The sequence below is a fragment of the Lissotriton vulgaris genome, chromosome 12 (assembly GCF_964263255.1).
Source record: "Lissotriton vulgaris chromosome 12, aLisVul1.2, whole genome shotgun sequence".
Lineage (NCBI taxonomy): Eukaryota > Metazoa > Chordata > Amphibia > Caudata > Salamandridae > Lissotriton > Lissotriton vulgaris.
In genome coordinates, this window is record NC_141700.1 from 128089841 (window position 1) to 128115666 (window position 25826).

At 47.1% G+C, this 25826-nt stretch overlaps 1 protein-coding gene across 3 annotated transcripts in view; it reads left to right on the top strand.

The window, feature by feature from the left end:
- The window catches only part of CRTC2 (CREB regulated transcription coactivator 2), a 215045-nt gene that overhangs the window by 125776 nt on the left and 63443 nt on the right, over nucleotides 1-25826 (top strand). The gene's annotated exons all lie outside the window — the stretch shown is intronic.

The following is a 25826-nucleotide window of genomic DNA, read 5'->3' on the forward strand; positions in this document are numbered from 1 at the left end:
AAATCCCCAGATAAATTATCACCCCTCATGCTCTTGAAACTACCCAGCTGCTTGGGTTTTTACACCAGTCTCGCAGTTTGCCTACTGATTGCCATCCTTGGTATGGTAATGGTTTCTTGCACTTGTGTTTATTTGCTTATAACAAACTAAATTGAACAAAGGACTGTGCATTGAAGCACATGTATAGCAAAAGCATCATAGCAACGTGATTGCCATTTATTTGGTTAAAGACTCAATCTAAGTGACAGAGACACAAAGTATAGCCTCACTTAGCTGCTCCAAAACACATATTTCAGAGTGGATTGTTTTGTGTGGAGTCCTTGCAAAGAAGGACATTTCTTACTCTTTTATTTAGCAGCAGATCGCTACTTTGATGAACTTCTGCTATGAATATAAAATTATTTCTGTTTGTTAAAATTGAGTTGGAGAGGAGTCTTCAAATAGACCAGACAGCTGGCACCTTTAGTTTTCCAGGAGACCAGCAGCTTGGTATAACAAAGTATAACGCTCATTAAGGAAGTGACCTAGCATATCAACTTACTTATAGTGAATAGTATTGAACAGTGACTGTAGGAAGCTGGCTCTTTATACGATATTTCTACTATGTGGTAATACCATGCACAGAATCCAGGGCTCAATGTAAAACCCACAGTACTCTATTCGTGTTAGTGTGGGCAAGCAGCCATTGGCCTAACACAGAGGAGTGGAAGACATTTTTTGCACCACAGTGATCAATGAGAATAATGGACACACGACTCAAGAAGGAGATCCACAACCAATTTTAGAAAATTAAACTTTGTACTTTATTTTAAGACCAAGATCTTCGTAAAAATACTTTGCACTTTATAAAAACACTTAAAATATTAAAATGTTATTAAAATGTTATCAGCAGAGTTTCCTATGGGGAAAACAGTTTTGCGGTTAACCAGCTAAGTACACAGCTTACAGTTCTGTGTTCGGGACCAAAAGTCAGCAGTGGGCAAGGAAGTGGGTAAGTACCAACACTGCATACCAGCGGCACAGGGGCGGCCGGGTACAGAGGTCAAACTCTTGCGTTCAGCCCAATGCGTTTCAATCGAGACTGGCTTCCTTGGAGCCACGCTGCTTGTGAGCAAGTGGAACGGTTGCAAGTGCTAAGCTTTGGGTGTTAGGACCAGCATAGAGGCACAAAAGTAGCACCAAACGTACACCGCCAGAGGCACAGGGGTGGCCGGGTGCGGGGTGCAAATACAGCGTTGGGCGTCTAATGCAGACCTGTGGAGTTTCTTCTTTTTGGAAACAGGCTGCAGGAGCTTAATTGGACCGTCCAGACAGAACACCAGCGATACCATACACAAGTTGAGGTGTTTGGGGGGGTCACAAGAGCACCGTTTGTCGGACTCACCAAAGCTTAGGGGCTGTAGTTGCAGGGCTGCATTTAGACATCGGAAATCTTCTTGCTTGGGGGAGGCCTTCAGATTCACTCTGCATGTGCCGTCGCGGGGGAAGTCGGCCAACCCTGGATTCACAGTCCAGGTCGCTGGGGAGACTTCACCGGACAGTTGGACCACTCAGATTCGGGCGGTGGGCATCGGGTACAGAGTGGGCACAGTTTGCTGATCCACCTGAACCCATAGTCTTTGCTGTTATTTTCTTCTGGAAAGGTCCGCTGTCCACTGGAGATTGGAGTCTTTGTTGAAGGCAGCAGTCCTCCCATAGGTTTCAGAGGTCGCTGGCTACAAGACAGGTCACAGGTTCGTCGAAGGTGGAGACTTACCAGTATAACTGGGGCCAAGGCAGTTGTCGTCTACTGTCTTCTCTTCAGGGTCTTCTTTCTTCGTAAGTCGTTACAGATCTAGTTCCCAGGTTTGGGGGAGCCACCTAAATACCCGATTTAGGGGTGTTTTAGGGAAGTAATAGGTAGGGCCAATGGGCACCTTACTTGGGGTGACTACACCCTTCATTATGTCACTGTCCTGTGGGATGGGGGCATAGACCTAGGCCTGATTGGAGGGGTCTCCCTATCTTCAAGATGGCTGGGATTGAAAGATGTTTCACCTCGCCTCCCTCACCTTAGGGGTGGAATTGGCAGAGGTGGGCACACCTCCTATTCTTACGTTTTCCGCCCAAAGTGGGGGTGTAAACTGGGGGGCTGCCATCTGCTGCTAGCAGCAGACGCTGGGGGTCGCATTACAAAGGCAGCAGGCCTTTTAAGCGCCCCTCTTTGAGCACTGGCCCATCCTGGGGGAGAAGGTGAGAAACCTCTGCCCAGGTTGTGCATTGGTACTGGTCCCAGAGAGCAGGGGCTCTCTACCCAAGGGACCAGAAATATGTCTGGTGGTGGCTGGCTGCCTACAGCCGGTCAGATACCACATCAGGGTTGGCAGATTTTCAGGGGGCACCTCAGAGTAGTCCTCTGGGTGCATGGTACCAAAACGCAGAGCCAAATTAGAAACTATTCGTGGAAACCGTGTGCCAAAACAAAAATATTAATGTATCCTTGAAACAATAACTAGAAAACAAAATTTAATGGCATGACAATACCAAGTCAAGATCGACAAGATAATACCAAAGGGCAGCTGTATCACACATGAAAGAGCGATCACTGGTGAATAAACTAGTGCTCGAAGGAGGTAAAACCTTTATTCTCAAAGAAGAGTCTATAAGGAAAGATCAAATGGTTTGGCAAAGCACTTGGGTACTAGTGACACTAATCACTGGCGAATAACCGGGGTTGTTAAAGGTAGCACTTCGCTATTTGGGACACTGGCCACCATGTATAAACCAGGGTTGTAAAAGGAATACCTCTTGCACTGCAAATAGTTTACAAGGTGGGGACTTTGTCATTTTCTCCCTCACAGGGGCATTCAAGTTGCAAGAGCAGTGGCATGGTCCCAGCAAGGGGGCCCCTCCTCAGCCCCCGAGGCCCTAGGTACCCGGGGTACCATTTACTAGGGACTTGAAGGGGTAGAAGTACCAATTGGGTGTTTGTTTTAGGGAAGACACACTGGCATAGGAGACCTGGATGGCAAGGACCCTTTGCACTACAATTAAAACCACATTAAAATCAGGCAAAAAGTGGGGACTAAATATGCAAAATAGAGGCACTCATATGAACACCCCCCACCCCCCTTAAACGAAAAAGGATGAAACTAACCTTCCCTTGTAGAGTCTTCATCTTCTAAGTGGAAGAACCTGGAAAGGCCATCTGCATTGGCATGTGCTGTCCCATGTCTGTGTTCCACTGTTAAGTTAATTCCCTGTATGTTTACTGACCAGCTTAGCAGTTTGGAATTTTCACCTTTCATCTGCTGTAACCACCTGAGAGGTTCTCAGGTTCTCTGTCTAAACTAGAAAGTGAGTCCCAAACCGATATGGCCTCAACTTCTTCAGGGCCCAGACGACAGCAAAGGCTTCCCTATCTATGGCAACCCAATGCTGTTCTCTAGGGAGTAGTCTTCTGCTTATAAAAGCAACAGGTTGGTTGTGTCCCTCAACTTTTGTTTGGGATAGAGCTGCGCCTATCCCATGCCCAGAGACATCTGTCTGCACAATTAACTGCTTGCTACAGTCTTTAGCTTTTAGGACTGAGGCAGAGCACATTGCAGCCCTCATAGTGTCAAAAGCCTTTTGACAGCTCACTGTCCAGTTTACTTTCTTTGGTATCCTTTCATAGGAAATTTCTATGAGGGGAGCCACTATGGACCCATAGTCCTTCAGAAACCTCCTATAGTACATAGTCAAGTCAAGAAATTCCCTGACCTGAGTCTGGATTGTTGGAGATACCCAGTCCAGAATTGTCTGGATCTTGGGTTGGAGTGGCTGAACTTGGCCTTCACCTACTAGGTGACCCAGGTACACAACCTTTCCCTGCCCTATATGGCACTTGCTTGCCTTGATAGTGAGACCTGTACTTCTCAAAGCCTCTAGGACCTTGCCAAGGTGGATCAGGTGATCCTGCCAGGTGGAGCTGTAGACAGCAATATCAAGATAAGCTGCACTAAAGGATTCCAAACCAGCAAGGACTTTGTTCACCAACCGTTGGAAGGTGACAGAGGTATTCTTTAGTCCAAAGGGGATCACAGTAAACTGGAAATGCACCATTTGGGGTAGAGAATGCGGATTCCTTTTTGCTCCAGGTGTCAGACATATCTGCCAGTACTCAGAAGAGGTTCTGAACTATTTGGCTGCCCCTAACTGGTCAATTAGTTCATCTGCTCTTGGGATTGGGTGTGCATCAGTTTTGTCATGGCATTGACAAAACTGTTCACATAATACCTAATATAGTTCACATAATACCTAATTTCTTTCTTTTCACCCTTGTAGTGAAGTTTGGAGACTAAGACAGCTGGGCTGGCCCGGGGGCTCTCTGCGGGTTCAATGACACCGAATTCCAGCATCTTGCTGACTTCAGCTTGGATGTTCTCTCTGACATTATCAGACTCCCTGTACATTTTGTTTTTGACAGGTAGGCTGTCACCAATGTCCACATCATGGGTACACTAGATAGTCTGACCAGGGGTCAGAGAGAACAGCTCAGCATACTGACTTAGGACTAGCCTCTAGTCAGCTTTCTGTTGGATCAGTGAGGGTATCTGAGAAGACCTCTCCATCAACAGACCCATCTTGGGGATTGCTAGAGGGGAGATTGGGGAGAGGTTAACTCTCATTTTCCTGTCCCTCATCTGTGACCATGAGCATGGTCATGTTAGCTCTGTCATAATAGGGCTTCAGGGGATTGACATGTATCGCCCTTTTGGGGTATTTGCAACTGCCATGGTCCACCAGATAGGCGACCTCCTCTTTTCTATCACAGGCAGGATAGTTCACACTCCACTTGTCTTGGAGGGGCCACAGGCTGCAATACCAATACCTTCTTCTCTGGTTTCAATTCTATCAGAGCAGCCTTTTGGTCATACCACTGCTTTTTAGGATCTTGGCTGGACTTCAGGTTTTGGCTTGCTTTCTCCATGTACTCAGCCATCCTCGAACAAAGGCCAAAAATATTGTACACTATGTCTTGTTTTGGTTCTTTGAGAGGTTTCTCCAAACCTTCTCTTACCAGACTCTGGGAACCTCTAACAGGGTGCCCAAACAGAAGCTCAAAGGTGTGAAAACCCCTCTCCATTCTTTGGCAAAATCACTATAGGCAAAAAGCAGGCATTGAAGTAGGACATTCCATCTCCTTCTGAGTTTTTCAGGGAGCCCACCAGTCATGCATTCAATGTCTGGTTGAATCTCTCCTCCAGGTCATTGGTTTGTGGGTGATAGGGTGTGGTGAATCTGTAGGTCACTCCACACTCATCCCACATGCACTGACAAAACTTCTTCACCTTCTGTGACATCCCTGGTCATTAGAAGTGATTGGGCAGGATAAAACTTACAGTAGATTGTTCAATGTGCCCAGCTAAGGGCATATCATGGGCCAAAGTAAGGAGAAACTATCTAAAACTCGGAGGCACTACCACCCTCCTGGTTGTACCAGGTTTGGGGTCTCTAGCCTCAGTGTATAGGAGCCCATTCTTTCAGTATACCCTGTGGGTGCCACTGATATCACCCTGTTCGAGGCACGTTTGCTGTAGATACACATGCTTTGCACACTCCTACCATCTAGTCTTGGGTCTGGATGTGTGCAGGTTGTTTTTCTTTGAAGAAGTCTTTTCCAGTCACGAGTTAAGGTGACTCCTCCTTTTGGTAATAGTGCGCATGGGTAGTGACTCATCTTTAGATTATTTTCTTTCCGCCATCGTGATTCAGACGTGGTTTGCAGGTCTCCTGTTTGAGATCATTCTTCGGTATCCCTTCTGTGCGCAATCTACTGTACCTTCGTCAGTATTGTTTTGAGTGTGTTTCCGATCCTTCGCGTGTCGAAAATCGGAAGGCCACAAAACCCACTTTCACTAAGCATAAGGCTTCCAGGCCACCACTGCCATCCGGCCGTGGTAGGCACCAAGACTCTGCTTCCAACGCCCAGCCCTCCGTTTCGGCACTGTAAGCACAGGTCAAGCATTCCTGCTTGGGCTCAAATCTACATCAAATCGACATACCTGACCTTTGGCACCTAAAACATCGGTTCCAATGGACAAAAAGAACAAATCCGGCTCTGTACCAAAAGTGCTGGCACCTAAATATATAAGAAGCCTCCGGAAAAAATTCTGGAAATCATGCAAGAAAAGCTGGATCCAAATCAAAAACAAAATGTATATTTATCCAGACAATGGACATATTACAACAAAACCAACTTAGAGGAAAAACCCTCTTCCTAGCTCACATGATATAAAATCCCTCTAAAAAAGAAAAAGAATATCGCTACTAGCCATCTTCACCCCATCCCTTATACCCCTCCAACATCTTCACCAGTCCATTTGATACTAACTTAAGACCCTGTAGTCCTTACAGCACAGCGCTCTCCTCGTACAGATCCTGATGCAGGGCCCGGGGATGACACTTATGGCCAACCACCAACCGGCCATAAGCTGATTATAATAAAGATCCTCCATATAGACACAGATCCAGATCTATACCTTGCAAAACCTTCCCCTCCTGATTACAACCCTTCATATCAGTAGTTAATTGCCAGGGCATCCGCATACCATGGAGTCACTTTACATAAAGAATCTTTAGACAAAATTTTTGTATTTGAAACTTTGGGGACCACACATAAACAACACATTTGTTTCCTCTGTTAAAGGGTATGATTAGGCATGCAGAAGACATTTTAAAGACCCGATACGTGCATATATTATAACAATCGGGGTTGAAAAAAAATATAAACCACACCATCTGACCCAATTTTTATTTAGGGCCAGCTTCCATTAGATTCTTTGGCTGTTTCCAATGCCTGTAAAAGTGCACATTTACAAACGTCAGGTGATACACCACCTCCAGACAAAGAGTCCTAATTAATAGATGCCTCAGGCAAGAGTGGCTACACAATTAGCCAATCATGGGCGCATATCCAATACACAAGGTCTTTTGGCTAGGTATGACAGTGCCCACTGGGACGAAATGGAGGACTTACTCCAATTTCTCCCAGGAGACACTCTGTTCATCACCACCCCCTTTTCTGAATCATTTTTGTCCACCATAAGCGTGGAAGGGTGTACTCAGATGTGAGTCCCTAGCTCATTGCACCATCAGGATTCAAGCAAGCCGGGCCGAAGACGGCTGAAATGCCAGAAACCGGTCCCTGGTAGCTTGTTTCCTTCCCAGTATAAGAATTGGCTTGGTAGTTTGGTCTGCCCTGTTCCCATGATGCACTGGGCCAGGGTCAGACTAATTTGCATATAGCCAAGTTCTGAGCCTGGATGGTGCAGTAAGCTAAAAAACAGTGATGGATCAAGCCCTGATCTTTGGACTGGGTAAGAGTGGTCTGCTTAATTCAGACACTCTGTTCATCACCACCTCCTTTTCTGAATCCTTTTTGTCCACCATAAGCGTGGAAGGGTATACTCAGATGTGAGTCCCTAGCTCAATGCACCATCAGGATTCAAGCAAGCCGGGCCGAAGACGGCTGAAATGCCAGAAACCGGTCCCCGGTAGCTTGTTTCCTTCCCAGTATAAGAATTGGCTTGGTAGTTTGGTCTGCCCTGTTCCCATGATGCACTGGGCCAGGGTCAGACTAATTTGCATATAGCCAAGTTCTGAGCTGGGATGGTGCAGTAAGCTAAAAAAACAGTGATGGATCAAGCCCTGATCTTTGGACTGGGTAAGAGTGGTCTGCTTAATTCAGACACTCTGTTCATCACCACCCCCTTTTCTGAATCATTTTTGTCCACCATAAGCATGGAAGGGTATACTCAGATGTGAGTCCCTAGCTCATTGCACCATCAGGATTCAAGCAAGCCGGGCCGAAGACGGCTGAAATGCCAGAAACAGGTCCCCGGTAACTTGTTTACTTCCCAGTATAAGAATTGGCTTGGTAGTTTGGTCTGCCCTGTTCCCATGATGCACTGGGCCAGGGTCAGACTAATTTGCATATAGCCAAGTTATGAGCTGGGATGGTGCAGTGAGCTAAAAAATGGTGATGGATCAAGCCCTGATCTTTGGACTGGGTAAGAGTGGTCTGCTTAATTCAGACACTCTGTTCATCACCACCCCCCTTTCCCCACCACCCCCTTTTCTGAATCATATGAAAAAAGGGCAGTAATGCGTGCAGGAAGGAAAACTCCTCTCAGATGTACATTAGAGGCTGTTGACACTGCAGCCAGAGTAGTTAACACCAGTATTCTCCTCAGAAGACACGCATGGCTGCGTATCTCTGGGTTTAAACAGAGGTGCAACAGACCATTCTTAATGTGCCCTATAACAAGGCAAAAAGAACAATTGATGGGCATAATGTTGGAGAATGTCAAACACGTACACCAGTACAGAGACCTGGGCCTAAATCCATCGTTTTTTCCTCCCCATGCCATTCCAGCCATATGCAAATCTGTCTTGACCCTGCCCCCCATGGGGACAGCCCAGCTCGAACTGCCAGGCCAGATCCTACATGGACTAGAAGCAAGCATCCTGGGGCTTGTTTCAGGGTTTCACCCCTCATCAACCAGGCTAGCTTGACGCCAGTGGCATGGTGAGCACGGGACCCAAGTCTGGGCATACCCGTTCCAATCTAGGTGACCAATGCAAAAAGAACAATTGATGGACAGAATGTTGACCAATGTCAAACATTCACCCCCGTACATAGATATTGGCCTAAATCCACTGTTTTTTTACTCTCCATGCCATTCCAGTTTAAACCCAGCCATTTGCAAATCAGTCTTGACCCTGTCCCCCACGGAGTCATGGGATGCTTGTTTCCGGTTCAGGGAGGACCTGACTTGGCAGGAACAGGGCCAAGACTGATTTGCATATGCTGGGTTCTGACCGAGGTGACGTGGTGAGCAAAAGAATCGTGGATTTAACCCAGATCTGTGACTGCGGGTGAATGTTTGATTCAGCATTCCGTCCATCTGCTCCTTTTGCATTTTGCGCCCTAAGTGGGAAGGGAATGCCCAGACGTTAATTGGGGAAGTGGTGATATCGTCACAGTTATTCCCAGTCAATACATAGTAGCCTGTTCGCAACATTGTCATAGTTCGGACATCTTCTGTGGTCTTCAACATCAGTGGCTCCTATATAAAGAAATCCGACCTTGCGGTCTCCGTAGTACCACGGTATAGATCCAGCTTACAAACAATTACACGTCTGTACCCCTAGAAGCACACGCACACAGGAATGCAGATTTAAAAAAAAATTGTAGTCACAAAATTTTCCAGCATTACTTCTGGTAAAGGATACCACTGGCATTTTCCTCTGGGAACGTCATTTGGCTTTTGTTCAGGTTGGTGTTTTGAGTCAAAAAAAGAGAGAAGGGGGGGACCGGGAGCTAGTTTCGGTCCAGTGTCCTTGCTCCACTAATGATAGCTAAATCATAAGGGATACTGTTCCATGTAGAGGGTGCAAAGTGTCACCCCGTCTGAAAGAAGAGGAAAAGTGTAGAGTTGGAAAGATCTAGAGGGAGAGGGTGAAAAAGAGAGAGGCAAAGGTTCATCCCCAGTATCAAGGATCCAATCCCGAAGTGGAGGACCAAGTCTTGCCTCTTAGTTGCCTTCACACACCCCGAAGGATGTCATGCTTCATCATCTGGCTTTATGCTCCTCGTCGGGCCGGCGCTGCAATGCCCGATGGGCCCCCAAAGGGTCTCTTTGACGGAGATCTTTTAAGAGAAAAGCTGTTAGGTAAGTAAGGATGTGTGGGGTGAATCCAGTGAGAATAATGGTGAGATGCGTGCAAAAGTAGATAAAATTACCTAGGGGTTTCCACTGGTGGGCTCTTTAATAGTGTGGTGCCCCTGGTAGGTTAAACAACCCGAAAGTTGGTGAATTACAATGAGGCCTAATGTGCCAGTGTAACTTAACACAAGGTCGACATGTTTCACGCTTTAATTGTCCGACTGATCAGCAGCGTTTCTTCAGGACCTAGCTAAGAGTGGTGAATGAGCACGATAGAGAAGGGAAAGGTTCCAGAGTTGTAACCCGCATCGGTGTGAGGTGTAGCTTGGGGTGGACCGTAGGGTAAGTATCCCTACAGTGGTCTGTAATCTCAGTAAGTAGGTCTGCCCAAGCCTGAGAAGGTACCTATATGGGATGAAAAAGAGGGAGGGAAGAAGGAGAGTAAAAATTCATGCGTCAGGCGCCTCTTGGCGAACATGTGCATGTGCACAGATTGTGAGGTCGCATCACTGACAGTGTGACAAGACCAAAAAAAGGCAAACGTTGAAAAAGACAAAGGAGCTTGCATAGAGTTGTACTCCATTTCAAGTGGTATCGGCAGGGAGACCAGGTGGCGCCATGTCAAATATAGGCGTTATAGAACGTGACCGCAGCACCCCTGGTACTCCGCCGGCCCACCAGTGGTTGTTGCTGTGGGCGTGCACCCTCCTGGCAATCCGGGGTTCAGAAAGATAAGTGACGTCCACCGCCTGGTGCACAAGCGCCTGGAGATATTGAGCCCCATCACAAGGTGGCCGTGCTGGCCCTGCGGCAACGTTGGTGTTTTACCACAATAGTGAATACTACACAGTTCAATTTCACATTGGGGACAGTAGCATGCAGATCCTCCTCCACCACCACCAACACCGGGGGAAAAAATTATCCTTTGGGGAAACAATTTTTTTTTGCTCTACAAAGTTTAAGGTTGTCCCATTCTCCTTCCCACCATAGTTAGGAATTGACTCTAGCCGTTGGCCTGAAAAAATCTTCAACTATGTCTAGAGGAGAAAGGATTACTGGGTAGTTTGTGACAGACTATGAGACAGAGAAAAAGAGATCACAAACTTCCAAGGTGTATCTGGTCTCAAAAGACAAAATTTCCCCACCCCTTATAAGGGATTTACTTGAGCGGAATTATATGCAAGTTTGTGGGTAATGTCTTAAAATGATTTACAAATGTAAAATATAATTTATGAACACCATGACCTTTTAGATTCAGCCATTTACTCTTGAAATCTAGTACATATAGTTTTGAGAATTAGGCCCCGTTATTAGCGGTGACCCAGACCTGTTTCTGTTCTGTTTTTTCAGCTGCTATACCTCTCGGGTAAATCCTTAGCTTAAACTAACCAGTTATGATGTATGCCTACACACCATGAACTGTATAAAAATGAGTAGATATTCTGCCAACGAATGAATTGGGAGATCAGACTAGGCCAAGTTTGACTAAAAGGCTCCACTCCAGGAGGAGTGGTAAAATTGCCACAGAAGAGCTGTACTCTGATAAGACCAAGAGGCTCTTTCATATCAGCCAAACATCATTAGCATCCATCTTCCCCTATGAATCTCTAAAAAGTACGCTTATTATAAAGGGATCTGTGGTTATGTCATACAATACACATTTTGGTTTTGTACCAGAGTAATCTCATCTTGGAGAACCCGAGAGATAAAAATGCTGACAGGAGGGAGAACAAATTCTATACTCAAGTGCCAGACAACTTAGTAACCAGAGGCACGTCGGACAGTTTGAACATTCTGAAACAAGTTAAGTGTTGTTCTACAGGTTCCTCTAAAGCTTTCACGTGGAAGGAGGTCCGCTTTTGTTGTCAGGACAAGAAAAAGTACCCATATAAAGGCCTACCATCCCTTAGCCTCTTGGCTTACATTTTTCTTCTATACACACAAAAGAAGGGCCAAGAGGTAATCCCCCTCAAACATCCTCCCAAACTAGGAACCCATGTTTGGGATAAAAGTGCCATCACCCACTAACCAACAGCATGAGTGGAGCAGTGATTTCTCCAGTATTGGGGTGTCTTTCATAGATTCACATGCTTGAATATTCCCCGTCGTCGAAGTGGGAGCCCCACGGTAAATACATTAGCAATAAAAACCAACAATATATGTATATAAAAACATAATTGCATACATTCTAAAACCATAAATACTTATAAGTACCAAGGGTTCGAGGCATGTGGGCTGCTGAATTCATATCTGTGCATAGATCACCGCCTAAAGTTGGGTCCGGATGATTGCACCTTGTTGTCCTGGAAGAGTCTTCGAAGTATCACAAGATAGGTGACTCCTCCCCTGGACTACAGTGCGCACGGGCATCCTCTCCATCCTCAGATTGTTTTTCCGCCATTGGGTTCGGATGTTATTCCTATATTCCAACTTCGGAATCGAAACAAAACTTTTATAAAGGCCAAAAGGCCTTCGACTTCGACGGTATTGTTCTCGCTCTGTACTTCTTGACTCGATCAGGCTTTCTATCTCGAACCGGTCGTCGACGCGGGCCATTGGGCCTTTTCGACGCCACGTGGGCCTGCTGTCGATGGAAAGGAGCCAGTTCAAAAGGTGCCCACAATGCCACTCAAAAGTTCCCGCATACTGACAAGCACTCAGTAGTGCCTTTCTCCAGACTATAAGGAAGAAACCTGCCCAGCCTGTGCCCAATTCCGGTCGAAGAAAACCATACGGATTCGACGGGCCGCTAGGCAAGAGATGCAGCGACAGGCACCGGAACCGGACAACATCTTCCAGAAACTCCAGATTCGGACCTAAAGATCGTCACCGTCGAGAACTACTCGGACTCTGACGACAAGATCCCACCGGGGCAAATCGTGAGTACACTGCCCCCTACACCAATTACCCCGTTACCTAAGGCTCCGGTCGAGGCATCGCCAAAAGCCCTTAGCCAAGATCCAAAAAAACATTCGCCAGCCCCGCCGTCCGGCTTGGCTCCGAAACCTAAGCCTTCAGAGACCCCGGGGCCAAGTACCATGATCCCAAAGAAGGTTCCAGAGCCCAAGAAGGTTGTCGACCCGAAGAAGACCGTACAGCCTAAAGGCGTCAACCCAAATAAAACGGTCGACCCGAAGAAGGCCGTTCAGCCTAAAGGCGTCGACCCAAAGAAAACCGTCGAGCCGAAGGGCGCCGACCCCAAAGAGGCCGTAGAGCCAAAGAAGACACCAAGCCAAAGGGCGCCGACACAAAGAAAGACGTCAACCCTAAAAAGCCGGCTGTGCTGAAAGTCGCCGAACCGAAGAAGGTCGACAACGGAAAGGGTGCCGTATCAAAGTCTGTAATCCGGCCAGAGAAGGCTATTGAACCAAAAACAAACGCTCCAAAAACGACAAAAACACCAGTAGATCCCAAAAAAGCCATCGACTCGGCAAAGGACAGTCAACCGAAAAAAACTGTAGAGCATAAGAAACTTGTCGAACCGAAAGACCCGGTCGACCCAAAATCAATCGTCGACCCGACCCGACCCGAAGAAAGGAGCCGAAGAAGAGCAATAAGGCACCAAAAGTCATCGAAACAAAAGGTGTTATCGACCCAAAGCCAAAAAAGTCAAAGACACAACCAAGGACATTGGAGGAAGAACTCTTCCATCCTGATCCATCAGACGACCAGGCAAAAATATATATTAATCCTGAGACTGGTAAAGTCACAATCCTGCACAGGAAAAAGAGGCCACTGGACACTGACTCTCATTCCCCCATTCCACTAAAGAAGAAAGACTTTGGGACTTCTCTCTCTAGACCCTTCAGTCCTTTCTATCCCACTATGCCTACTACACCTTTTGCTCCTTACTCTCCTTCTCACTATGGGGACAATGAGGGAAACACAGGAGAGAATCCACAGCATGATTATGATTATCCAGAGGATCCTAACCCTCAAGATGAACTATGGGGGGAGCCAACTGACCCATATGACACCCATCCCATCCCTGACGTCTCTTCATACTCAACCAAGCCGTCACCTACTGACGACACCATTGTCTTCAACCAACTAATAGACAGGGCAGCGCAGTACCACAACGTAGACATGCACAATGACCCTGTAGAAGAAGACTTCTTATTTGACACCTTCCCTACTTCAGATAAGAGCGTCAGAACACTTCCTATGCTAAAGGAAGTGTTAAAACACGCGCCTGATATATTTAAAGATACAGCCAGGGCACGTGTAATCAATCCTAGGATTGAGAAGAAGTATAGAGCAGCCCCTACAGACCCTACGTACATCAGAGGTCAGTTACCATTAGACTAACTGGTAGTGGCTAATGCACACAAAAGGGCCAACTCACAGACAACAGGGGAGGCTCCTCCTCCTGATAAGGAGTCAAAAATACTAGAGGCCTCAGGTAAAAGGGTAGCATCACAGGCCTCGAATTCATGGAGTATTGCCAATACACAAGCTCTGCTAGCTCGTTACGACAGGGCGCACTATGACCAGCTTGAAAGCTTAATGCAACACCTGCCTGAGTCTTTTAAAGCCCAAGCTAATGACCTCATACAGGAGGGAAAATGTATTACAAACACCTCCATCAAATGTGCGCTTGACGCAACTGACACCGCAGCCAGGTCTATTAACATTAGCGTTTTACTACGACGACATGCATGGCTGCGTATTTCTGGCTTTAAGAACGAGGTGCAGTCCACCATTCTTAACCAGCCAGTCAACCAAGACTTCCTTTTTGACCCCGCAGTCGGCACCATTTTAGATAAAATGAAGAAAGACACAGAAACGGCAAAATCAATGGGCGCATTGCAGTTTCAGCAACACAGAGGTTCCTTTCGACGCTCCTCATACAGAGCAGCTACACGAGGCAATACTTCACAGACCTCAACTTCATACAAAGGCAACACCCAAGGTTCCTTTAACAAAAACTCCAACAGAGGAGGTTATAGGGGCAACAATAATAAGGGAAGAGGGCGTGGAGGCAATTACACCAGAGCCTCCACTGCCACAAAACAGTGACTTCATCACGCTACCTCCAGACCACCTAACACCGGTCGGAGGCAAACTCCTACAATTCCTACCTGTCTGGAACACAATTGCCACTGACAGGTGGGTGAGACAAATTATCCAGTATGGTTATTGCCTAGAACTCACTTCTACCCCACCAAACATACCACCCAGTCACCGTCCCATGTCCAAAGAACACATCACCCTGCTACAACAAGAGGTGAAATGCATGCTGGAAAAGGGGTCCATAGAGCCAGTCCCTTTCCAACACCAAGGGACAAGGGTATACTCCCTATACTTCCTTATTCCCAAGAAGGACGGTTCCCTCAGACCAATATTGGACCTCAGACCCCTAAATCAATACATACTGTCGGAGCACTTCCATATGATCACACTACAGCAAGTGCTCCCGTTGCTACAGCAAGGAGTCTTCGAGGCAACATTGGACCTCAAGGACGCGTATTTTCACATACTCATCCATCCAGCTCACAGGAAATATCTCAGGTTCACAATAGAAGGTCAACACTACCAATTCAAGGTTCTCCCCTTCGGGGTGACCACTGCTCCAAGAGTGTTTACAAAATGCCACAGTAGCTGCACATCTCAGGAGGCAACACATCCATGTGTTCCCGTACCTAGACGATTGGCTCATACAAGTAAAATCATACCAACAGTGTTCAAAAGACACATCTCAAACACTCCAGCTGCTACACAGACTAGGGTTTTCCATAAACTACCCAAAATCGCATCTACAACCATCCCACATACAACAATATCTAGGAGCGACTATAGATACCTCAGTGGCAAAGGCTTACCCAAACTCAGCGAGGATAGCCAGCATGCAGATGCTCATTCGCAAATTTCTGCCTCAACACTCTCTTCCAGCTTGAGTCTTCATGCAGCTCATCGGCATGATGGCCTCCTGCATATTCATTGTCCCCCATGCCAGACTTCAAATGCGTCCATTGCAAGAATGCCTAGCACGGCAGTGGAACCAGGCTCGAGGACAACTGAAAGACCTAGTGTTGGTAGACAGTCGCTCTCACAACTCTCTGCAGTGGTGGAACCCACAAAACGTTTCCAAGGGGCGACTGTTCCAAGAGCTGGTTCTACAACTAGTACTAACAGCAGACGCATCACTGACAGGCTGGGGAGCCCACCTCCTTCACTACACAGTACAAGGGCTCTGGACAAACAAACAAAAGAAACTGCATATCAACCAACTAGAGTTGCTAGCGATATTCCTAGCCCTGAAAGCATTCCAAAAATACCTGTAAAGCAAGACTGCGTTGATCCGGACGGACAACATGACAGCAATGTACTATATCCAAAAACAAGGAGGAACACACTCTCCACAACTGTCCCACTTAGCACAGAGCATATGGAAGTGGGCAATTCCAAAGGAAATCTTTCCCCCGGCAGAACATCTCCCAGGGAAAGGCAATCAGATTGCAGACCTGCTCAGCAGGCACAGCCAGCAACTACACGAATGGGAGATTCACCCCCAAGTTCTCCAACCATTCTTCAAGCAGTGGGGGCACCCAGAGATAGACCTGTTTGCCACAAACAAAAACTCAAAATGCCAGTACTTTGCCGCCAGGTTCCCTCATCCGTTGTCACAAGGCAATGCGATATGGATGAACTGGTCAGGCAGATTTGTGTACGCTTTTCCCCCAGCACCACTGATTCCGCTGGTGGCACGCAAACTGCGGCAACAGTCACTCACACTGATCCTAGTTGCTCCCACATGGGCGAGACAGCCATGGTACACAACGTTCCTGGAACTTTCAGTAGTACCTCATCAAAGGCTGCGCCTCGCACCCCATCGTCTAACTCAGAACCATGGAGAAATCAGACACCCAGATCCCAATCAGATGAACCGAGCGATCTGGCTCCTGAAGTCTTAGAATTTGGATACCTTAACTTGCCTCCAGACTGTATGAACATCATTAAAGAGGCAAGGCGACCAACTACGAGAGCATGCTATGCAGCTAAATGGAAGAGACTTGTTATTTACTGCAATAATAACCAAATCAACCCTTTAGACGCTTCCATACAGAACATTATACGTTACCTGCTGCATCTTCAAAGATGCAACTTGGCGTTCTCTTCCATAAGACTACACCTAGCGGCTATAGCAATAATAACCAAATCAACCCTTTAGACGCTTCCATACAGAACATTATACGTTACCTGCTGCATCTTCAAAGATGCAACTTGGCGTTCTCTTCCATAAGACTACACCTAGCGGCTATAGCAGCATACCTTCAAAACAGGCAACACCTTTCACTGTTTAGAGTACCAGCAATAAAAGCTTTTATGGAGGGTCTTAAAAGAGTGATCCCTCCAAGACACCCACCTTCCCCAGTCTGGAATCTAAATATAGTACTTACCAGACTTATAGGACCTCCTTTCGAACCTCTACACTCATGCGAATTGCAATTCCTACCGTGAAAGGTGGCATTCTTAATTGCCATTACCTCACTCAGGCGAGTTAGCGAGTTACAAGCACTAACCATTCAGGAACCCTTCATGCAAGTACACGCTAACAGGGTGGTTCTTAGAACAAACCCTAAGTTTATGCCAAAGGTCATATCCAACTTCCATATTAATCAATCAATACAACTGCCAGTGTTCTTCCAAAATCCACAGTCAGTAGCTGAAAGAGCCCTACACACACTGGATGTAAAGAGAGCTCTGCTTTATTATGTGGACAGAACGAAATCATTTAGGAAAACAAAGCCGTTATTTGTTGTTTTTTCACCACAACATAAAGGAAATCCAATATCAAAGTCAGGAATAGCCAGATGGATCGTTAAATGCATTCAAATATGCTATCAAAAGGCTAAACTCACTTTAACTGTCCCCAAGAGAGCACACTCTACGCGAAAAATGGGGGCATCCATGGCTTTCCTAGGGAATATTCCTCTTGAAGACATCTGTAAGGCAGCCACATGGACCACCATACACACCTTCACAAAACACTACTGTGTGAACATGCAAGCAAAGCAGCAAGCTGCTGTGGGCCAGGCTGGCCGCAAAACTCTTTTTCAAACTGCTGCACCTGGCACAGGTAACCACCGCTAGAGGAGATACTGCTATTCAGTCTATGCACAGATATGAATTCAGCAGCCCACATGCATCGAACGGAATATGCTACTTACCAGTATGCATCTATTCTTGGCATGTAGGGCTGCTGACATTCATATCGCCGCCCTCCTCCCCGGTGCCTGTAGCAGCGGCAGCATTATCTTTTGCATGGCCATCTCTTACTTTACTATCTCCATCTCTGCCACAATGGCGAAAAACAATCTGAGGATGGAGAGGATGCCCATGCGCACTGTAGTCCAGGGGAGGAGTCACCTATCTCGTGATACTTCGAAGACTCTTCCAGGACATCAAGGTGCAATCATCCGGACCCAACACTAGGCGGCGATCTATGCACAGATATGAATGTCAGCAGCCCTATATGCCAAGAACAGATGCATTCTGGTAAGCAGCATATTCCTTTGCATTAACACATAGGAATACATTAGAAGAAAAAAAGCACTCTCATAACCTATCCAAGTCATTATGTTAGTCCAAACTACAGCCAATCAGGCGCAAGCACCCCTCTAGAACCTTCTCCTCAGAGGCTCAGGCCCTCAGATTTTCTACCACAAGTCGTGTGAAGAGTCTCTCTGAGCTCTGCTCAGTTTTCTTCTACTTCCTTGTGGATTTCTTCAATTTTGGGATGTCTTCAAGTAAGAAGTCTTTGTTTCGTCCTTTTGCTTCTTGTGGGAAGTTGCGGCTCTTCTCAGAGGACCCTCACAAGAAGTGTATTTATTGCCTCTATCCAGAGCATGAGGTAGGCAAAAGTAAAATGTGCAGGACTTTTTCCACCAAGACCCTTAAGGACAGGGAGGGACGTCTCCTCCTGTGGTTGCAGAGGTTGAAGGAGAAGGATTCACCTCTTTCTGATGCGGAAAGCCTTGCGTCAGTTGGGTCTAGAGCACCTTCTAAGCGTAGCAGTGTGCAGGATTTGCCTTCTCCTTTCCTGAAGAAAAAGAAGCTTGACCTTCAAAAGGCTCCTGTTGTGTCTTCTCCTCTTCCTGCTACGCCTACGCCCTCGAGATCTGACTCTAAGGCGTCCACGTTTCCTTCTGAGCATGTTTCCATTAAAAAATGTGCAAAATCGTCAACGGGACCATCGACGGTCTCTCCGCGACAAAATCTGCCGTCTCTACCTCCTTGCCGACGACAGTGACAACGACTTCTGCAACCGGGTCGACGGCGGCTGCATTGACGACGTCAGTGTTGACAATGGTGTCTGTAAGTGTTAAATCTGTCTCGTCAACGATTCCAATCTACTCGTCGACGTCGAAGAAGGGAGTCTCGTCGACATCATGATCTTAGTCAACGTCATCTGTGAAGAGAGCCTCTTCGTCGACGGTTGCTTCGTCGACGACGGCTCCGTCGACTGCTGGTTCGTCGACGGCGGCACAGTCGACGGCGGCTCCGTTGACGGTGGATGTCCCGTCGACGGTGTTATCATCGTCGATGTCTTCTTTCGCTTCAATGCCTCTGGTGCCATTATCATCCTCAAACTCCGGGGCTGCTGCTGTTGACCCTCTGCATCACCATCGGCGTGTGCCTTTGGATCATATTCCCATTCCACGCCACTCGCAGCCTTCCTATCCTCTCTTTGCCACTGGTTCGGAGCTTGACTCTGGTTCTGACGAGGAGGTCGATGACAAATTCTGGGCAGCTCGAAGCACCTCAGAACTAGTTATTAAGTGTCAGCGCTATGAGGATGATCAGGAAGATCCTTACTACCACGAGGAGGAACCTCCCGCTCATGTTCCCTCTGCACAAATACCGCTCTCCCTCATTTCCAATCTTCAATATATGTTGGAACATTACAATAGGCGATTTCCCCCTTCTCATCAGGGGTCTCCTCAGCCTACAATGCCTGCGGCTACAGCGGTGCCTCCTTCTACTTCCATGCCAGAGCTGTCTCTGTCATCTGCACCACCTACAACCTCTATTCAGGTTCATGCCACTATTTACGAGGATGATGACGTTCGCCCAGATCGGGAAGATGGTGAAGTTGAGGACGATGGTGATGGGAACATGGCTGATTGGGACGATTACCAAATCCAGACTCCGCTACCGTCGGGTCCAGGGGAAACCCCCCGGTAGATATAGCACATGGCTGCTCGGCATATCTGGTGAATCGGCACACCCGCAAACAAGGCAGTAGAGGAAGACATCGCCCTGGTGGAATGAGCCCGTACTGAAGATTGAAGAGGCTTGCCTGCCTTCTGATGACAAAATGAGATTGCTGAGGAAATCCAACGTGCAATAGTGGGCTTGGTTACAAGACGCCCCTTGCATATGCGTCTTTAAGCAACGAACAGCTGGTCAGATTTATGAAAAGGCGTTGTCCTATTGATGTAGAATTTAATACATCTTTTAACGTCCAATGAATGCAAATGTTGCTCCGCTGTAGATTGAGGATTAGCAAAGAAAGTTTTTAACACTGGTTCATTAAGGTCAAAATCAGTCGGCACCTTAGGCATGAATTCCGGGTTGGTGCGAAGTATAACACAGTTCGATTTGAATTGAAGAAAAGGAGGCTGAATGGTAAAAGCATGGATATCACTCATGCGACGTGAAGCATTCAGAGCAAGTAGCAGGGCCACCTTCCAGGTCAGAAATTTCAAATCCGCCTTGTGAATGGGCTCAAAAGGCGCCTTCATCAATTGCGCCAAAACCACATTGAGGTGCCAAGTAGGAGGAGGACTCCTGCTACTTATCACCTGTAATGGTATCCAGGCGCTGCACGGAGGGACTATTGGTTTAATAGCCAAGTTTTAAGCTTCTACCTAAACTCCTGAAGTGTTGGGATTAATCGGAGTCAGAGAGGGCGGTCGTTCCAGTGTTCTGAAGACCTTTGTAGGTGTGGGTATGGAGTTTAAACTGGCACTATTTGTTCATGGTGAGCCAGTACAGCCGCTTTGAGGTGGGGAGTTACGTTGGTTCGTCTTGGGAGCTCGAGGACGAGCCTTGCTGCTGCATTCTGTATGTCTGAAGCCTGTTTAGTAGATGGGTGGTGATCACTACGTATAGGGTGTTGCCATAGTCCAGGGGGCTGGTGACACGAGCTTGGGGATGGAGCTTCTGGGGTCGGTGGGTAGTCATTTGGAATATTTACTTCAGCAATTGGAGGAAGTGGAAGCGTGCCGAGGCGACTACCTTTACCTGTTTTCTCATTGAGAGCTTACTGTTGAGTATGATGCCTAGGTTTTTAGCGTGGTCTGTGGTTGTTGGCGGGTAGCAGAGTGCGGTTGGCCACCAGGTGTCAATCCAGGGGGAGGTGGTGCTTCCAAAGATGAGTACCTCAGTTTTGTTGGAGTTGAGCTTGAGGCACTTGCTTTGCATCCAACTCGAGACATTAGTCATTGTCTGTGGAAGTTGGCTTTGGTTTTGAGGTGTTGGAGGAAAGGGACAGGATGAGAGAAGTTTTCATCAGCGTAGGATGTGATGTTGATGTTGTGTGTTCTGACCAGGGCAGCTAGTGGAGCCATGTAGTTGTTGAAGACATAGGGTGTAAAGATGATTCTGGGGAGACACCGCAGTCAAGAAGTATGGTGGAAGATGGATGCTCTGGGTTCTTCCTGTGAGAAAGTAAGTGATCTACATGAGGGCTTTCTTTTGGATACCTATCTGGTGAAGACCGTGTAGGAAGGTATAATGTGATACAGTATTAAATGCTGCGGGAGGTTGAGGAGGAGAAAGCAGCGGTTTCTCCCTTGTTAACGAGGGTTATGATGTCATCTTTGGCTGCGATAAGAGCTGTTGTGTGCTGTGATTAGCGCAAAATCCTGACTGAGAGGGGTCCAGGAGTTTGTTGGTTTTCAGATGGTTGGTGAGTTCGTGTTTATTGCTTTTTCCAGGACTTTGGCTGGAAAGGGGGGTAGGGAGTTTGGCCAGTAGTTTTTGAGATCTTCGGGTCTGCAGATGGGTTTTTTAGGAGCGGTTTGACCGCTGCATACTTTAAGGTAACTGGGATGCGTACGGAGGGAATGGAAGTGTTGAGGATAGTGGTGAGCTCCTGGCTAATGGAGTTAATACCCTTATTGAACATATGGTGGGGCAGGGGACTTTGGGTGCTCCAAAGTGTATGTAGCTCATGATGGTGGTGGTGGTCTGCGTTAAGAGGGTGTCCCATGCATTGATCGTTACTGGATTGAGGTCCTTGTTGATGGGGAGTGTGTTGATGCCTCTAGGGATATTTGGGGGTCAAAGTGTTCGTAGATGATTGCAATTTTGTTGTGAAAATAATCACTGAGGTCCTGGGAGTGAGTGATGGTGTTCTGGGTTGTTGTGGGGTTGGAGATTCCCTTGACGATGGAGAATAGTTCTTTGCTGCGGTTGTAGCTGACTCCAAGGAGGGTGTGGAGGGATTATTTCTTGGCTCTCTTGTTGAGTGTGGTAGGTTTTTAAAGCTAGTTTGAATTTCATTGTTGGAGGGAGTCTTGCTGGTGCTCCAAATCCTTTCTAATTTTTTGCAGTTGCATTTGAGTTTAGGAGTTTGTCCGTGAACCAGTTGGTGTGTTGGGAGGTGGGTCTGTTGAGTTTGGAAGGTTTGAGGGGTGCAAATTTGTCAGCTCAATTGGTAATATAGGTGTTGGAGTTTTTGATTGCTTCATCTGGGTTAGAGAATGGATGTTGTGGTGATGTGTTTAGTGTGTGAGTTCAGAGGTCCTCTGTTACCTTGCTCCAGCTCCTGTAGGTGGGTGCTGGAGGGGTCAGTTGGATTGCTGGTTGGGGAGGGGATGTAGAAGTGTACTACTGGGTGGTCGAACCAGGTGATCTCGGTGTTGTGGCAGTACCTTACACTGTTGCTGGCAGAAAAAATGGGATCCAATGTGTGTCCGGTGATTTGTGGGGTTGGTAACTATTTGTGCGAGTCCATGGAGGTCCATGATTTCGAGGAGGTTGGATTAGTTGGCGTCAATGAGGTTTTCCAAGTGGAAATTGAAGTCCTCTAGGAAGAGGAAGTCCTTTGAGTGGATGGCTAGGGGGTGATGAAGTCTGTGAGAAAGTGCATCTTTTGTATGGTTAATACCTCACATTTTGCCTGGTTTTGATGTGGCTTCAAATGTTGTGCACAGGGCGCCAGTTTTCCAATTGTTTCTCTATGCAGCCTCTATAGGCTAATCTGCCTCTATGATCTTGCCTTTTTACCTTTGAAAATAAAGGTTGTCTGCTTCAAAGCAAACTCAAAGCAGTTTTCTTTATATGTATCAAGAGAATATCATGACTTATGTTTCTTTATATTTTCAAATGTGAAAGATTTACAATGCAATTGTGGTACTTTTGAGCCTAGTAACATGTTTTCAAGCTGCATAAGTATATATATGCATATTAGCGCTATATATATATACATATAATTTGCTATTGCTCCGGGGTCCTCGCACGTGGGTGGGACTATTCAGTGCTTATGACTTTGATGAGTATACCCCTGGAAGAAAACTAGGATTACAGGTAAGTAACTTATCTTTGCAGCAGAATCCAGAAGGCGACGACTACCTTGGCCCCAGCCCTACTGGCCTGTCTCTACCTTCAACAACCCTGCGACCTGTCTTGCAACAACGACCTCCAAAACCCTAGGGAGGCCTGTTACCGTCAATAAAGAATCTAATTTCCTGTGGACAGTAGACCTATTCAGAAGAAACGGACTCCAAAGACTCTGGATCCCCTGCAGATCCGCGTCTTCATGCTCATTCTGCACCTGACGCCCATGGCCTGAGTCCCAGTCGCTCAACTGTGTAGTGAAGTCTACCTGGCTTTGCTGACCTCATGCCCAGCGTTGGTTGACCTCTCCTGCCCTCCACGACAGCACCTGCAATGTAAATCCAGAGTCCCCCCCCCCCAACTGCTACAAGCTCCAGTAAGAAGACTGACATCCAAAGGCACCCCTGCATCCGAAGCACCTGGGCCTTAGTGAGCAGAACTGACAGTGCTCCCAAGACCCCTACATCCCAGCTTACCTCTGCTGTCGTTGGTCTTCCTCCTGCAACCTCAGGTGCCACGCCTGCTGCCTCTTTAGCATCAGGAAAATCCTAATTGAAAATCAATAGGCGTCCGACATCAAAATTGCACCCTGCTACCGGCTGCCCCTGTGCTGATGTTGGTGTATGATTGGTGCTGCTTTGTGGCCCCCCTTGCTTGTACTAACCACCAAAGCTCGGCTCCTGCAATCGTATTACTTACCTGCAAGCAGTGTGACTCCAGGCACCTCCCTTCTCCCTTGGAAAGTATTGGGTCAAACTCCGATTTTGACCTCTGCTCCTGGTTGCCTCTGTGCTGCTGGTGGTGCATTTTTGGTACCTACCTGATCCCTGAACCTTGATGACTCTTGGCTCCAAAGACTCAAATTGTAAGTTCGATCCTTACCCGTTTAACCTCAATTTTGTTTTCCCATAGGATAACATTGGTCGTGTTAAAAACGATTTTGTGTCAATTTTTTAATGTGAAAAGTATTTTTAATTGAAAGCGTACTTACCTGATTATGAAGCCCTGGGTCTTAAAAAAAAGTACGAACAAAGTATAAATTAATAAATTAGTCTGGATCTCCTTCTTGAGACGTGTGTCCATTATTGACCATGTGTGTGCAATAAATGTCTTACACTCCTCTGTGCTAGGCATAAGGCTGCTCACTTACACCACCAGTAATAGAGCACTTTGGGATTTGCATTGAGCCCTGTACACTTTTAGGGAACCTTTGGAGTCTGTGATTTGTATTACCACCTGGTGACAATATCCTATACAGAGCCAGCTTCCTACAAAGTCCAGGATGGCCTCGCAGAAAGCAGGGGAGAATCGGGGGTGGGGGCCCTGTCTGTAGGCAAGAGTTCCTCTGAAACTAGTTTTGTCATTGGTTTGGATTTGGAAGTTGAGGTAATCCATGATGGGTTGGGAGCGTTATTGGTGGCTCTGCAGTTGATGTGCTCTTATGGATGATGGCTATTCTACCACCTTGCTTGTGGTTTCAGTGGATTATCTTGTATCCGTGAGGAATGGCGAAGGCGGGTGCTGATGACAGGTTGAACCATGTCTCAGTGAGAAAGACAGAACCCGGCGTGAGAGAGGAGATGATGTCCCAGATTTTGCTGGTGTGTTTGCGGAGTGAGCGCGTTTTGATGAGCAGGCAGTGGAGTTGATTCGTGATGGTGTTGGTCAGAGGGTGTTTTAGGGCGGAGGGTTCAGTATTGCAGTGGAGGAGGAAGTGTCTGCCGGTGAGCGGTCCTTCTGTGTTTTCAGGGATGCGCGTGGCATTTGTTGCATGGCCCTGTGTTGTGGGCTCGGAGCTCGTTACTGAAGTACCTGTGGGGGGTGAACAGTGGTCCGAGCGCTAGGTGCGAACAGGCGCAGACGGACTTGCTTATGGCGCATGGGTGGCGCAGACGCGCTGCAGTCTCCATTAAATAGGTTACCCAAAGGGCGGCAAGGCCTGTTGGAGGCAGGATGTGGGCGAGGGGAGCAGCAGGCCTGGATAGTGGGGACTCTGAAAAAGAGACACAGCTGTTATGGGGAATCTGAAACAAAAGAATAGGGAAGGGGAATTTGAAATGCAAAGAACAGTTATAGAGAATCTGAAATACAAAGCGGGGTTACACGAGAAAGAGAAGACAGGTTAAGGGGAATCTTAATTAAGAACAGTTAAAGGGAATCTGAAATACAGAACGGGTTAAGGGAGGGAATTGGGGGCTCTTAAGGATGGTCAGAGGGGCGAGCACCAGGGGAGACCTGGTCCAGAGACCTGCTCAGGGGGGACTGCGCTGCGACTTCCATTAAGTAGGTTAACCGGGAAGGGGAAGGAGAGGGGGGGGGGGCAGTGGGACGTGGCTGAAGGGAGTGGCTAGGCAGGAAACTTAGGACTCTGAAAAAGAGAAACTGTGGTTATGGGGAATCTGAAATAAAAGAATGGTAAAGAGGGATCTGAATTACAAAGAACTGTTAAGGTGTATATGAAATGTAAAGAACAGTTAAAGAAATCTGAAATACAAAGCGGGGTTACAAGGGAAAGAGAGCACGAGTTAAGGGGAATCTGAAATAAGAACAACAGTTATGGGGAAT